Source organism: Staurois parvus, unplaced genomic scaffold (genome assembly GCF_062004578.1).
Source record: "Staurois parvus isolate SC_StPar_1 unplaced genomic scaffold, SC_StPar_1.0 ptg000147l, whole genome shotgun sequence".
Classification (NCBI taxonomy): Eukaryota; Metazoa; Chordata; class Amphibia; order Anura; family Ranidae; genus Staurois; species Staurois parvus.
Genome location: NW_028317943.1, coordinates 8,922,475 through 8,938,386, shown reverse-complemented (window position 1 = coordinate 8,938,386; position 15,912 = coordinate 8,922,475).

Sequence of the window (15,912 nt, the reverse complement as noted above, 5' to 3'; positions counted from 1 at the left end):
TCTTACCAGATGCTGTGCTCTCCCACCCCGGTTGTTTGTAGTTGAGCATACTCTTCTTCAGTACATGTTTCTGAGTTATCTGCAACCGGGCTGTGCGTCATCACTGCCGTAGCACCACACTGTACCTGCCCACATGCTTTCATGCCTGATACTTTATCAGACAAGTGATTTTCTACCAAACAATGCTTCATGTCTTAGAGCATTTCCCCATAACATACAACTTTATATGATTAGGTCAGCATGGAGAAAGAACTTTCTGTAGAAAAAAAAAAGAGAGGAAAAAAAAACATTGATTTGATGACATAAAACAATCCTGTGACTTCACTTTAAAAATATCTTCCATAAACCTTATCAACAACTAGGCAACTGTTATAAAATGTATATGGTACACAACACTCCGCTGTCTGACAGGTCAAACAAATCAGATCACATCCTGCAGATGATGATGCTGACACTAGCAGACCTTTGTAAGTATGTACCCTTTTTTGACTCCTAATTCCTGTTTTTACAATCCTTTTTTACGAATAGTAATTCTGCCCAGAATATTTCCTACAACTACTCTGTAACATTCTCATTGTGCTACATATGAATAGATTTAGGCAGCCCCTACAATGGTCATATTTTTTTTTTGTTCAACCAGCCAGTTGAATGAAAAAATTACCCAGTCCCCACATCCACAAATTCATGTAGGATGGGAGAATCTGACAGTAGGTAGACTTCCACTGATCAGTGCTCCAGGATGTAGCCCTGAAGGATGAGTAAAAACCCAACAGAGTGATTGTGCAGAAGTAGATCAACAGATTGACTTTTCTACAACCAACCTGCCAACACATAGATCGAAATTCGGCCTATCCCTGCTGAACTATTTAAATTTCGATCCATGCATGGCTGACTTTAGAAATCCTTAGAAAGCCGAACAAGACCAACTGTGACAAGAAGGAAATAATCTGGTCTTTTAGACCTTAAGCGATGACAAGTTTACTTCCAGGCCTCAGAAGCACTTGTTATCATTTACAGCGATCTCCCATCTTTTTGAAAAATGTCCTCACAAATAGACATCAATCATTCTTTTTTCTTTTGAGAAAGAAGAGAAGGTATTAAGATAATGTGTTTGGAAATAGACAGATGTGTCACAGCTTGCTTTTCTTAGTAAAACATTTTTCCATCTGTAGCTTGCCTTCCTGAAATGGAATGTCCTTGTTCTTCATAGCTACTCAATAGGATACTGTAGATGCAAAGAGAGCAACAAAGCTGTGCACTGACGACCACTTATGATGATTTGTGATGGGTTACAGTACAGTGCACTTCACCGTGTGTCTTTACATTAATATGTAACTGAATCATATTTACGTTGAAGAATAGTGAAGCCACATAGCTAGCTATGCCGTCTACAGCTAGATTATGAGCCTGGCTGAACAGAGTTGGAAATGCTTCCCAGGTATATGTACTGGTTTCTTCTGTAGATGCCAGTGGCATTTTTGTAAAAATCTCATCTCTTGTTTTATTCAGCTTTTTTCACATGGACCTTATTACTGAGCAACCCTAATATTCTCCTTGCCTATCACCTGTCAATTCTGGAAACTAGCAAGGAGGAAAAGTGAAAAGCCACCTGCTGAGAGCAATATAATGCTCATAGTAAGAAGAAGTAAACATCATCAACCTTATCTCCTGCACTTCCTAGGTAATTCTGCAGTGATGAGTCTTTAAGTAGCCTTTGACAGTCATATATAACCACTTCCATCCCATATACATGTATTCAAGATGATATAACCACAACCACCACGCATTGTTGCTAGAAAAGGAAGAAGGCAGAAAATAGGCTTGCAGTAAATGTGAAGAACCATAGGATAGCTCACAGGACATCCTAAATTGTACATGTGGAGAAAAATGATTTCATATGTACCTTTAAATGTTTGCTTCTTCCCTTAAAATCATATATACAATGATAAATACTAATAAATGTGCATTGACTTTGGGCTACTGTAGGCATGCTAATGTTCCTGGATTTCCCAAGTTCCCAAAGGAGACAAATATGGAGGCTGAAATTGCTGACCACTTTTTTGGAATGATAGTTGCCTGCCTAGCTTCATTACTTTGACATACTGACCAATAACAAGCATTCACATCAGGAAATAAAGTGTTAACAACCAATCTGCATGTCAAAAACTAAGATTGTAAAGACATAGATTCTGCATAGCAGACAGAAATTTAGTATTGTCATAGAAAATGGTCAGCACAGTGACTAAATGGTAAGTACTTCCACCTAGCAGCACTGAGGTCGTTGGTTCAAATTCCAATCATGGCACTACCTGTCTGGAGTTTGTGTGTTTTCCTGTGCCTGAATGGGTTTCCTCTGGGTACTCTGGTTTCCTCGCACACTCCAAAGACATGCTTGTAGGTTAATTGGCTCCTGTCTAAATCAGTCCTAGCATGTGTATGTATGACTGAATGTGAGTTAGGGACCATAGATTGTAAGCAGGGACTGATGTGAATGTACAATATATACGTAAAGCTCTGCGTAAATTGACAGCACTATATAAGCACCTACAATAAATAAATAAACAACTCAATAATGGCAGCCTCTATACCTTCTTTGTCCTTTTACAAATGTTGGTATAGAGCATAAAAGCTGCTGTTATTGTAGTTGAATTACAGACCATATAGCTAGACGTATATTTCTAGACGCTAAAACATAACTTACAAAATAGTCAAATGGATCATTTATAGTTTCTAGCTTAGTTATGTCATTCTGTCTTGAATTCTAACTTCTTGGTTCAGATAAACATTGACGTCATTTATTTAAATTGGATTTTTCTGGGTAATTAACACACAATGAAGGCACTATGCTCTGTGAGCTGCTCATGATGACACTGGTGCTCACAGTCTTAAACTGTGTGGTAGGATCTATTCCAGTAATGTCTTGTTTACAACCAGGGAACCATACAGATGCTGAATATGTAAGACATACATTTTCTTATTTCTAGTTGAATGTATCAATTAGTGTACATTTTATACCATATTTACTCAAATGTAATGCGCAACTTTTCTGGCTAAAAAGAGGCTCTAAACTTAATGTGCACATTACATTCAAGGGCGCCTTACATTTGGAGGCAAACTCTGCTAAGCCTCTAACACACCTGACAGTGCCGCCACACACCCGGTGGTAAGGCTCCTACAGTGGCCCTCCCCCATCTCCTCCAGTGGCCCCCTCCTTCATTTCCTCCTGTGGCTCCCCCCCTCATCTCCTCCAGCAACCCCCTCCCTCATCTCGTCCAGCATACCCCCCCTCATCTCCTCCAGCGGACCCCTCCCTCATCTCCTCCAGCGGACCCCTCCCTCATCTCCTCCAGTAGCCCCCCTCATCTCCTCCAACGGCCCCCCCTCATCTCCTCCAGCAACCCCCTTCCTCATCTCAAGCGGCCCCCTCCTCATTTCCTCCAGTGGACCCCCTCATCTCCTCCAGAGGCCCCCTCCCTCATGTCCTCCAGCGGCCCCCCCCCCACATCTCCTTCAGCGGCCCCCTCCCTCATCTCCTCCAGCACCTCCCCTTATCTCCTCCAGTGCCCCCCCTCATCTCCAGTGCCCCCCCATCTCCTCCAGTGCCCCCTCCATCTCCTGCAGCGGCCCCCCTCTCATCTTCTCCAGCTGCCCCCTCACCCATCTCCTCCAGTGCCCCCCCTCATCTCCTCCAGTGCCACCCAATCTCCTCCAGCGCCCTTCCCATCTCCTCCAGTGGCCCCCTCCATCATGTCCTCCAGTACCCCCCTCATCTCCAGTGGCCCCCCTCATCTCCTGCAGCGCACCCCCCCTCATCTCCTCCAGCTGCCCCCTCACCCATCTCCTCCAGTGCCCCCCCTCATCTCCTCCAGTGCCCCCCAATCTCCTCCAGTGTCCCCCAATCTCCTCCAGCGCCCCTCCCATCTCCTCCAGTGGCCCCCTCCATCATGTCCTCCAACCCCCCCCCCCCCCCCCCATCTGCTCCGTCTCCATACCGTAATTTTAAGCTGTCATTCCAAGCTATACTTAAACTTACCATTTATTAAAACGTTTTCTATGTAAAAACTTATTTTAGGCCAGTATTTGGTTTAATAGTTTACTATGTTGTAATAAAAAATGTACCACAACATATGGTGAATTTATTGTTGCTGTCTAAAGTACTGTAACTTTAACCCATTGTCGTATGCAGGTGTGCACTACAATCGCCATCAAACTGTTTCAAGCCTTTCAAAATAGAGGTGTGCATTAGATTCGATGGCGCATTAGACTTGAGTAAATACATTATTTGTAAATCAAACTTGCAGTTCTCACTTTGTAGCATGCTTGCTCAACACTGAATAATCTGTTACAGATACCTATCTTTTTTACTTTAACACAGTGTTTCTCAACTCCAGTCCTCGTGGACCCCCAACAGGTCATGTTTTCAGGATTTCCATTATTTTGCACAGGTGATTTGATCAGTTTCACTGCCTTAGTAATTACCACAGCTGTTCCATCTGAGGGAAATCCTGAAAACATGACCTGTTGGGGGTCCATGAGGACTGGAGTTGAGAAACACTGCTTTAACAAGACCTGAACTGTGGGAGTTGCTTCCAAATAAAAACAAGCAGAGTGCAAAAGTTGCCCATATTGCCTGGACTCCACCTAAAGCCAATTGCTTCCCCAATACTATCTTACCAATCCTTGTTTTGTACTGATTCTGTCTGCCATACTAATGGAGGAGCACAGCTTTGTTTCCTTATGTCAGAGCCAGGGGCGGACTGACAACTCATGGGGCCCCCGGGCAATAGGGGATCATGGGGCCCCTGTGTCCTTGCCCAAACTCAAAAAAGCCTATGAAAAAGGTACCAGAGGCATCTCATGGGGCCCCCTACTGACCCCGGGCCCTCGAGCACTGCCCGAGTTTCTAAATGGTCAGTCCGCCCCTGGTCAGAGCTGCCTCCCTGATGCCTAGTGATCTGATGACTGAGGGAGGAGCAATCAAGCAGGAACAGAAGAGTTGCGGGAATCAAAGACCCACAGAATGATTGAAACAGAAATAGGGATATAATTGTCTGCAGATCCACAGATACAATTTCCATTCCAGCAAGACCATTGCATAGTAGTGCCTATGCAGTCCTACCTGGCAAGGTATCCTCCCAATGTTGGGGGCCTGTGACCTTTTATGATTCATCCAGGCTACATGCCTGGATACGGGCCATTTATAATTTTTTAGGGTGACCCCATGCCATTTTTTTGAGGGACATTATGCATTCTTTTTAAAAATGTCTCTTTAAGAAATGTGCAGTAAGCTTATGACTCTCCCCCAAACCATTCAAGGCTACATGCCCTCAACATTGGAATGATGTTTTGCCAGGGGGTGGCAGAGTGACTCCCATCTTGGCAAAGCATCCTGTTCCAATGTTGCTGAAGACAAAGACCTCATCCTTGCATTCATGGTCCATTGGTGGACCTCAGATATTTGGTCCTTCTCCCTACATAAATGAGTAAGGGATACCCCCTTATTGCTCATTCACAAAAAAATAATAGTAAAAAAACACACAGTAGAAAAATGTATTTGAAAAAAAAAATTACTAATGACCCGTGGTGTAAATCTAGTGTCAATCATGTCCTCCAGCAATGTAGATCCAGCATCAATCACAATAACAGTTGCATTAAAAGACCTCCTCTCAAAACTGCATTTAAAATTTTGTTTTTGCATTGGCACATGGCAGTGCCCAGCTACCCATGCCATCTGTTTACCAAATGCTTGCAAATTGACTTTGAAAAAGGCCAGAAAGAAATACAATATTTGCCTTCTGTAGGCTTAAATTAAGTTTGCCAGTATATTCAGGGTTTTTCAGATTTACTGCTGGGTTCAGTGAATGTCCAGAAAACGAAACTTTGCTTAATTTGTTCATCACATACATTTTACAAAACTTTACATTTAACTAACTAGCTAGTATATTGAAGTGTCTCATATGGCAGCACATCATTTGCTTTGTTTCTTATAACAGATTAATGAAGAAAGGCGTAACCAAAATTAAAAAAAACACAATGTCCTCTAAACTACTCTTGTCCCCAAGAATTTCAGGATATGAATACATTACACCTAATGAATAGCTTCTGAGAAGACATCAGTGATTTTTTTTTTTTTACACTTTCCTTACCCTTCTTCCTGGGTTCACAGTGATGCGCTGTGGAATTTGCATTCCCGTTCATGTGAACTGCTGCGGGTGTGTATGTTAACTAAACAACACGTGTTTAATGTCCCTTTAAATTGTATGTTTGGGTCAAGCTGGCCAAATGAACTGCTTCCATTACAGAAAGATTTGATCGCTGGGTGTGCTGTAATGGACCGCATTAGCTGCTTATAGCGACACTGTGTTCCAACAGCAGAAGTGACTTTCTGCCTGCTAGTGCGTATAAGGACAGCCAAGATACTTTTGCATCTATGTTCTTGACGGTGCAAGGCACACCTAACTATTCAAGTAATGTCCTCACCTTTTATTTGGTATCTTGATTGACATTTACAGCTCCTGGAAGGGCTATTTACTTGTGTTGTGTTACTTGTTTTGCTCATCCTTTTGTTGTTGTATTTTTGAGCCAAGCTGAATACTGCTCCACCATTGAGAAGCCTTGTGATTTTTACTATTGAATACAAGGCTTCTACTAAGTGGCTGAGGCAGAGGTGGAAAAGAGCAAATGGATGACGTCATGATGGGTAACCCCCCAGTTTCATTAACCCTTTATGGTCCATGCGGACTATACAAATTGTCTAAAACAATTTATATTTCAATCAACATCAAGGGGTATTCATAGTGAATATTCACCATTTCCTTTTTAGATATTTCACGTTTTTATTCCACTCATAGTAGTGCAAGCTGAAATTAAAATAAGTGTGATCAGATGCTTTCCCAATTTAAAATTGGCACTGTTTACACCTGGGGAAACAGGAAGTGATAAATGCTCATTGCTTCCAATTTTTTATACCATAGAGATGATTGGAGCCATTCCGGGCTCCGATTACCTATATGGTCAGCCAGCACCAGGCAGCTCGGGTCTCCAAATGGGCCGGGATACCCAAGAGAGCTGTGGAATGTGGCAGGAGTTGGGGAGGTCCCCTCTGTCTGCTTGTAAAAGCAATTCAGCAGCTAATTAGCTGCTAAGATTGCTTTTACAAAAAAGCTGACCACCGGCTCTAAAAAAAAAAGAGAGGATGATGCCTGAAGCTGTAGGCATCATTCCGGTATAACCACTTGAAGACCAGAGATGTCCAGGTAGTCAAGGGAGTATTATCAGAAGCCCTCCCAGCTAATTCAGCTGTGATATTCTAAAAGGTTATCTCCTTGAGAAATAATTTAGCCCCAAATGGGATGCAGCAAGGGGACATTTTCTTTCCACTGTGGTCTTTTTCCCGTGCACATGTTGTGCGATGCATACAGTGAGTATATTGAATATATATATATATATATCAAAGAAAGCAGTTTAAACATAATACATTTATTTCTTATTTGACTCATGTAGTTTACCTTGTGGAGTGCCCATGCTGAATTCAGTATACTGGATGTACCAGAGGTACTGCAAGTTAGGATTGTTGAATACATTTGTGATATTGGAAAAGGTATGATATCACACAAGTTATCTTTACATTTTGCAAAGTGTCATGGAAGAGACCTTCAACGTTAAAGTGTATCTGTTGTTGATCATTTGGGTATAAACTGGAGGGTGCAATACAAAATATGAAATATCTAAAAAGAAATTACAGTTGATATTCCCTATGAATATCCTTAAACCTAAGGACTAAAAGTTGATTTATGCCTGAATTGTTTAGGAGATACTAGTTAGGAGTGAAATATTTATAGTCAGCATGGATCACAATGGGTTAAAGAACTTGGCTGTTACCCACTGTGTATATTAAATAACATACAGACGTCCACACACAAGCCCTTGATGATGCCCCACAGGGCAGAATGTGTAGGGCAGGGCAGAGGATTGTGCTTGACATTAGTATTGTGCTTGACTTCAGACAAATGTTTGCAAAGGTATGGAATTTGTGTTTATACTCATACCAGTGATTTTTTTATACTTTGTATTCTTTAAAGTTTTACTAAAAAATAAAATGTCTTTACAATATACAGGTGCATCTCAATAAATTAGAATATCATCAAAAAATGTTCCTAAGAACCCTAATGTTGCTTTGCTTAATGAGACGGTTGTGGGTGTGTCCAGGTCTGCTCAGAGCCTACTATATTTTATGTTCCTAGCAGCTAAAATTGCAATTGCTACAGCGTGGAAGGGTCCAGTTGTTGACTCTCTTGGATTATGGTAAATGAGAAATCGGTTAGTATTTTACGGGATACTTCTGTTAGGTTGAATGGGTATGGAATCCATGGATTGATTACCTACAAACTGGGTTCTAGTATTGCTGAGTGCTCTGTTTCGGTTTTATGGTGTGGGTCACGTGGATGGCTTCTGTTCTGTTCTTATCCTTTCTGTTTTCTTCTTTTTCCCTTGCTCCCCCTTTTTCTTTTCTTCCTCTATCTTTTCCTCTTTGTCTTTTTTTTTTTTTACTCCTGTTTCCTGCTTTATTTTTTCTTTCTTTAGTTATTACTGCTTATTGATACTTTGCCCCTTGCTGGGCTACTGACTTCTTGCAGGTTATACTTGTTGGTTATGTGTTAGAGAAGACACTAGTAGCTTGTGATGAGGCAGAACTTAGTTTACTTGTGTGGCTTAAGTTGTGGACATACAAAACATTTCAGTAAACTGTAACAGCAGACATCTTGGTTATGAAGAGAGAGAGAAGAAGAGAGAACCAACAAGTTTTACAGATATGCACAACTGGTAACCTTAGTGTACAGTGCCATCTACTGGTCAAGTGATATTAGCACACAATACTGTATATAGTACATGCTATTGCATCCCCAACACCCCTTCTTAATGGCATGTGCATAATTATGACATTTAGTCTCTTTTGTAGAAAACAATGATGTTCCCTTGGCAAAGGTTTGGTGAGTGCATCTGCAGTCATCTCCTCTGATGGGCAGTACTGGATGTCGATAACCCCTTATTCTTGCATGTCTCTGAGCAGATTATATCTTACATCAATGTGCTTGGTTCTTGGGTTAATCTTCTCAGAGTGTGTAAGCTTTATGCATCCCTGGTTGTCTTCAAAGATGGGTGTGGGTTGTGACATATTCAGTCCCATGTCTAGTAGAAGTTGATGAATCCAAATGGCTTCTTGACATGCATGTGCTGCTGCTATGTATTCCGCTTCAGTTGAAGAGAGTGCAACAGTCACTTGTTTCCGACTAGACCAGCTTATGGTTCCTTGTACATACTGGAAGATGTAACCACTTGTAGATTTGCTGTCAGTGGTGTCTGCAGCCCAATCGGCATCCACATATCCAATCAGTTTTGGGTTTGACAATGCTGGAAGTTGCAGCTTCATCCGATTTGTTCCCTTTAGGTACTGCATTATATTTCACTTTAAAAGTCCATCTGCTTCCGATGGTTTTGCGACCAGGAGGGAGTTCTGTTAGTGACCAAGTTTTATTTTCTTGAAGTGATTTTATTTCTTCTTCAGCTGTTTTTCTCCACTGATCGGCTTCCCTTCTCGGCAAAGTTTCTATGTCTTCCCAGGATGTTGGCTCCTGTGTTTGATGTGTTTTAGCAGCGTATGATAACCTGCGGGGTGGTATCCCTTTTGTCATTTGAGAGGATCTTCTTATTTCTTGTTGTTCAGTGGGTTCTATTGGCTGGTTGATTGTAAGTTCCACTTTTTGTTCTGGCTCTTGTCCTGCTTCGCATGGGTCAGTGTCTCTTGCCGATTCATTCGCGTAAATCCTCTCTACATTTTTCAAGAATTGTATTATCTGGTGCTTCACTTTCATCAAAATAAACACTGCAGCTTACTGTGACCTTGTTGGTCTTTGGAAAAAGCATTCTATATCCCTTACTCTGCTCACTGTAGCCCATCAGAATGCCTTCTATGGCTTTGTTCTCCAACTTGGAATGTGGGCATATGCTTTACAGCCAAACACTCTGATGTGTCCTACATTAGGTTTTGATCCATTCCACATTTCATATGGTGTACTCCCAATAGCTTTTGATGGGAGCCTGTTTTGTAGGTATGTTGCAGTCATTATTGCTTCTCCCCAGTATTTGTTAGGTAAGGCAGCGTCTGAAATCATACATCTGGTTATTTCTACAAGAGTGCGATTCTTTCTTTCCGCTATGCTGTTTTGCTCAGGAGTGTATGGTACAGTTGTTTGGTCTATAACACCTTGTTTCTTTAGGTATGATTCCATCTCTTTATTTATATATTCCCCTCCATTGTCAGTGCGTATTATTACAGGTTTCCTTTGAAACTTGTTGCTTGTCATAGCTACAAACTCTTGAAGTTTTTGTAATGTCGCACTTTTGTGCTTCATTAGATACGTTATTGTGTACCTGGAATAATCGTTGATGAAAGTCAGTGTCACGGTGTAAGGTCAGGTTCAGAGACCAGTTGCTATAGCAGTAAAAGGCTTACCTGGAACCAGCAGGATAGGTACACCAGCAGGTCACCCTGGGAATGACGCAGGCTCACCTGAGGTGCGGGGTCTAAGTATTAACCGGTATTCACCAGAGCTCCTAATGGTGGAGATGGATTGGGCTGCGTGTTAATACCAGGTCACAGATCTCAGGATCACCCCACCAGGGAATGAGCAGACTGGGAACCAATAGCGGATCAACAGGTTATAAACTAATTTGGGTTTTTTTTTACTAAAAAGATAGATGAATACATTTTGGCCAAGATTTATGAAGAAAGATTATTTATTTGCAAAATTTTATAATAAAACACTTTTTTTCAAAATTTTTGGACTTTTTCATTTATATAGAAAAAAAATTAAAATCCCAGTGGTGAATAAATACCACCAAAATAAAGTTTTATCTGTCTCAAAAAAATACAAAAAAATTCATATGGGTAGAGTGTTGCATGACCGCACAATTGTCATTCAAAGTGTGATAGCACTGAAAGCTGAAAATTGGCCTGGACTGGAAGGGGGTGAAAGTGTCTGGACTGGAAATGGTTAATGGAAAATTGAGTGGAAGGAAAATGTGTGGTAGAAAAAGGTGCACAAGCAACAGAGATAACCGCAGCCTTGAGAGGATTGTGAAGCAAAGGCAATTCAAGAATTTGGGGGAGATTCACAAGGAGTGGACCACTGCTGGCATCAGCGCTTCAAGAGCCACCACACACACACGTATCCAGGACATGGGCTTTCAACTGTCACATTCCTTGTGTCAATCCACTCCTGAACCAGAGACAATGCCAGAAGCGTCTTACCTGGGCTAAGGAAAAAAAGGACTGGACTGTTGCTCAGTGGTCTAAGGTCCTTTTTTCGGATGAAAGTAAATTTTGTACTTCATTTGGAAATCAAGGTCCCAGAGTCTGAAGGAAGAGTGGAGAGGCACAGAATCCAAGTTGCATGAGGTCCTGTGTAAAGTTTCCACAGTCAGTGATGAATTGGAGAGTCAAGTCATCTGCTAGTGTTGGTCCACTATGTTTTATCATGTCCAAAGTCAGCGCAGCCCTCTTCCAGGTAATTCTAGCAAACTTGCCTGACCTAAACCCCATAGAGAATCTGTGCGGTATTGTCAAGAGGAAATTGAGAGACACCAGACCCAACAATGCAGACAAGCTGAAGGCCGCTATCAAAGCAACCTGGGCTTCCATAACACCTCAGCAGTGGCACAGGCTAATTGCCTCTATGCCACGCCGTATTTATGCAGTAATTCATGCAAAATGAATTGGAATCCTGACCAAGTATTGAGTGCATACTATACTGTACATGGACATACAGTCATGGCCGAAATTGTTGGCACCCTTGATATTTCTCCAGGAAATCATGTATTTCTCACGAAACGTATTGCATTAACACATGTTTTGCTATACACATGTTTATTCCCTTTGTGTGTATTGGGACAAAACAAAAAAAGGGAGGAAAGAAAGCAAATTCGACATAATGTCACACAAACCTCCAAAAATGGGCTGGACAAAAGTATTGGCACCCTTTCACAACTGCGGATAAATAAGAATGTTACAAGCATGTGATGCTCCTGTAAACTCACCTGGGGCAAGTAACAGGTGTGGGCAATATAGAAATCACACCTGAAAGCAGATAAAAAGGAGAGACGTTCACTTAACCTTTGCATTGTGTGTCTGTCTGTGCCACACTAAGCATGGACAACAGAAAGAGGAGACGAGAACTGTCTGAGGACCTGAGAACCAAAATTGTGGCAAAATATCAACAATCTCAAGGTTACAAGTCCATCTCCAGAGAACTAGATTTGCCTTTGTCCACAGTGCGCAACATTATCAAGAAGTTTGCAACCCATGGCACTGTAGCTAATCTCCCTGGTCGTGGACGGATGAGGAAAATTGATGAAAGATTGCAACGCAGAATAGTCCGGATGGTGGATAAGCAGCCCCAAACATGTTCCAAAGACATTCAAGCTGTCCTGCAGGCTCAGGGAGCATCAGTGTCAGCGCGAACTATCCGTCGACATTTAAATGAAATGAAACGCTATGGCAGGAGACCCAGGAGGACCCCACTGCTGACACAGAGACATAAAAAAGCAAGACTACAGTTTGCCAAAATGTACTTGAGTAAGCCAAAAGCCTTCTGGGAAAACGTCTTGTGGACAGATGAGACCAAGATAGAGCTTTTCGGTAAAGCACATCATTCTACTGTTTACCGAAAACGGAATGAGGCCTACAAAGAACAAAACACAGTACCTACGGTAAAATATGGTGGAGGTTCAATGATGTTTTGGGGTTGTTTTGCTGCCTCTGGCACTGGGTGCCTTGACTGTGTGCAAGGCATCATGAAATCTGAGGATTACCAAAGGATTTTGGGTCGCACTGTAGGGCCCAGTGTCAGAAAGCTGGGTTTGCGTCCAAGATCCTGGGTCTTCCAGCAGGACAATGACCCCAAACATACGTCAAAAAGCACTCAGAAATGGATGGCAAAGAAGCGCTGGAGAGTTCTGAAGTGGCCAGCAATGAGCCCAGATCTAAATCCCATTGAACACCTGTGGAGAGATCTTAAAATTGCTGTTGGGAAAAGGTGTCCTTCCAATAAGAGAGACCTGGAGCTGTTTGCAAAGGAAGAGTGGTCCAAAATTCCGGGTGAGAGGTGTCAGAAGCTTATTGATGGTTATAGGAAGCGACTGATTTCAGTTATGTTTTCCAAAGGGTGTGCAACCAAATATTAAGTTAAGGGTGCCAATACTTTTGTCCAGCCCATTTTTGGGGTTTTGTGTGACATTATGTCATATTTGCTTTTCTGCCTCTGTTTTATATTTGTTCCAATACATACAAAGGGAATAAACATGTGTATAGCAAAACATGTGTTAATGCAATACCTTTTTTGTGTGAAATACTTGATTTTCAGGAAAAATATCAAGGGTGCCAACAATTTCGGCCATGACTGTACTTCTCAGTATGCCAACATTTTGTGTATTAAAAATCCTCTTTTATTGGTCTTATGTAATATTCTAATTTTCAGAGATACTGAATTTTGAGTTTTCACTAGCTGTAAGCTATAATCATCAAAATTAAAAGAGAGAAATGCATGAAATATATCACTCTGTGTGTAATGAATCTATATAATATGAGTTTCACTTTTTGAATTGAATTACTGAAATAAATTAACTTTTTGATGATATTGTAATTTATTGAGATGCACCTGTATGTCTATTTGCATCCCTCTCAGCAAAGCCTCTGGCTCTGGAAAGCAATGAGAGCAGCCACTTACAAAGACAGTAGTTGCAGGTCTATGAGGTATCTTGACTGGGTATCCCTCAGAAATTTTAAAGGCTAAAGGAAGAGTGGAACAAAGACAGCCCAGAGAGCTCTGTGGAATAGAGACAGCGCAGAGAGATATGTAGAACGAAGACAACCCAGAGTGATCTGTGGACTGGAGACAGCCCTGATATATCAGTGGAACGGAGACAGCCCATAAAGATCTGTGGAACGGAGACAGCCCAGAGAGACCTGTGGAACGGAGACAGCCCAGAGAGACCTGTGGAACGGAGACAGCCCAGAGAGACCTGTGAAACAGAGACAGCCCAGAGAGACCTGTGGAACGGAGACAGCCCAGAGAGATCTGTGGAATGGAGACAGCCTATTGAGGCTCTGGCAGTGGCTTCCTCCATAAACTTACCATAAATGCAGACTGACCTCTTTCAAACAGTTTGAGGTCCTTGAATCTGTTGATTGCATAATTATATAGTTAGACTGGTTGAAAAAAGGCGCAAGTCTATCTAGTTCAACCCATAGAGATTAAGTTGTTCTAGTGATTAGTGTCAAGATCATTACTTTTGAACATGTGACGTTGTATAATCTGGCCTCTCTTATTCAGTTTGAAGTCAGTGGATCTGGTAAAATTTGAAATTCGATTTTGGGTGCAGCATCATCTACTGCTTTTCTTCATACACTGGTGGAAGTTTCTTCTTTTCTCCTTTATTGGATCTAGCACTGCTGGTAATTTTTTGTACACTTTACAAAGGTATCATAGCTCTAGTAGACTACTAATTCCTTCTCTGCACTCCATTCAAGCTGCATGTTTCCACTGTGCAGGTACCCAAATAATTTCTGTCAGAGAGCCTAAAGCGTTCTCTTAAAGGAAAAGTTCACCTTTTGGAGCCTGTTACACATTACATCTGTATATCGGGTGTAACCTGCAACATGTTCCAGCACTTCTCCCAGCACCCTTGACCCCCCCCCCCCCCCCCCCGTGACAGCAGGCATAGGTTTTTCCCAATCCAACTTCTATCCATTGTTCATTCACAGGAATGCGTAAATGAGAGAAATACAAATCCCGTCTGCAACCACGGCAGATGGTTTGTAGTTTTCAATGGACTGCAAGGGCACTGATGTGCACCCTTGTAGTCCACTGACATGTTTTCCGGTTTTCTAACAGAAAATCCATAAAGAAGTATGGGCAGAAGGCCAGATGACATGTCTGCAGGAGCCTAACTTTGCACCTGCAATCCACTGATAGCGGTACAATATTCTGTTGGCTCTGTGCAGGTAATATATATTTTCCTGCAATAATATGTGTTTTTATTTTAAATGGCTTTGTTTGTTACATTTTATTTCTGCCACATCCTAATGTAGCTGCGGCAACATTCAATTGGTTAAATACCATTAATCTTGCTCCTCCATGATATTTGCTGTGTGGCCTTCTGCCTTCCTCACAGTCTAGTCCGCAAAAGTCTTTCTGCCTAGCTCTACTTTTGTCAAGGGCATCTACACTTGGTAATAATAGAGGAGCTTTCAGTAGGAATCATTAGAGGGTCCTCATTCCAACACACAGGAGGTGTTATTAAGTCACATCTGTTTTTCCTTGGCAAAGTCCACAAAGCCACCGTGCCATAAGCAGGAGTGTCTTGTTAAAATGAGACTGCTTGGCAGTAGTCAGTCAATGATAATTTGTAGTCTGGCTTTGTTCAGTTCTCCAAAGTTCACCCTGGCTGTCAGTTCTCCCTTCTGGCAGTAGGGGTCAATGTACCTCTGGCATTAGCATGAGTATACACAGTGGACTCGGGTAATGAATATTCACATCCGTTCCCAGCCAACTACTAGGAGTTTTTTTTGCCAGTAGATCATCATGGAAAGAGTATAAATATTTTTGGTGACCGGGAGAAAGCTCTCCCCTTCCCCAGGCTGCGGCCTGGCAAGGTACATGGGTTCCTGAGCCATTTATTTAGGCCTGACTGCCTAAAGAGGCTTGTATGTGAATAGGCCTGGAACTTAGGCCTGTGGCTGTCCCTGTCTGGATACAGGATAGAGTCTCAAAGATGTTAGTTGACTCTCCTGAAAAAGACCGGACACAGGATGAAGTCTCAAAGGATGTGGTTGACTCTCCTGAAGAAGACTAG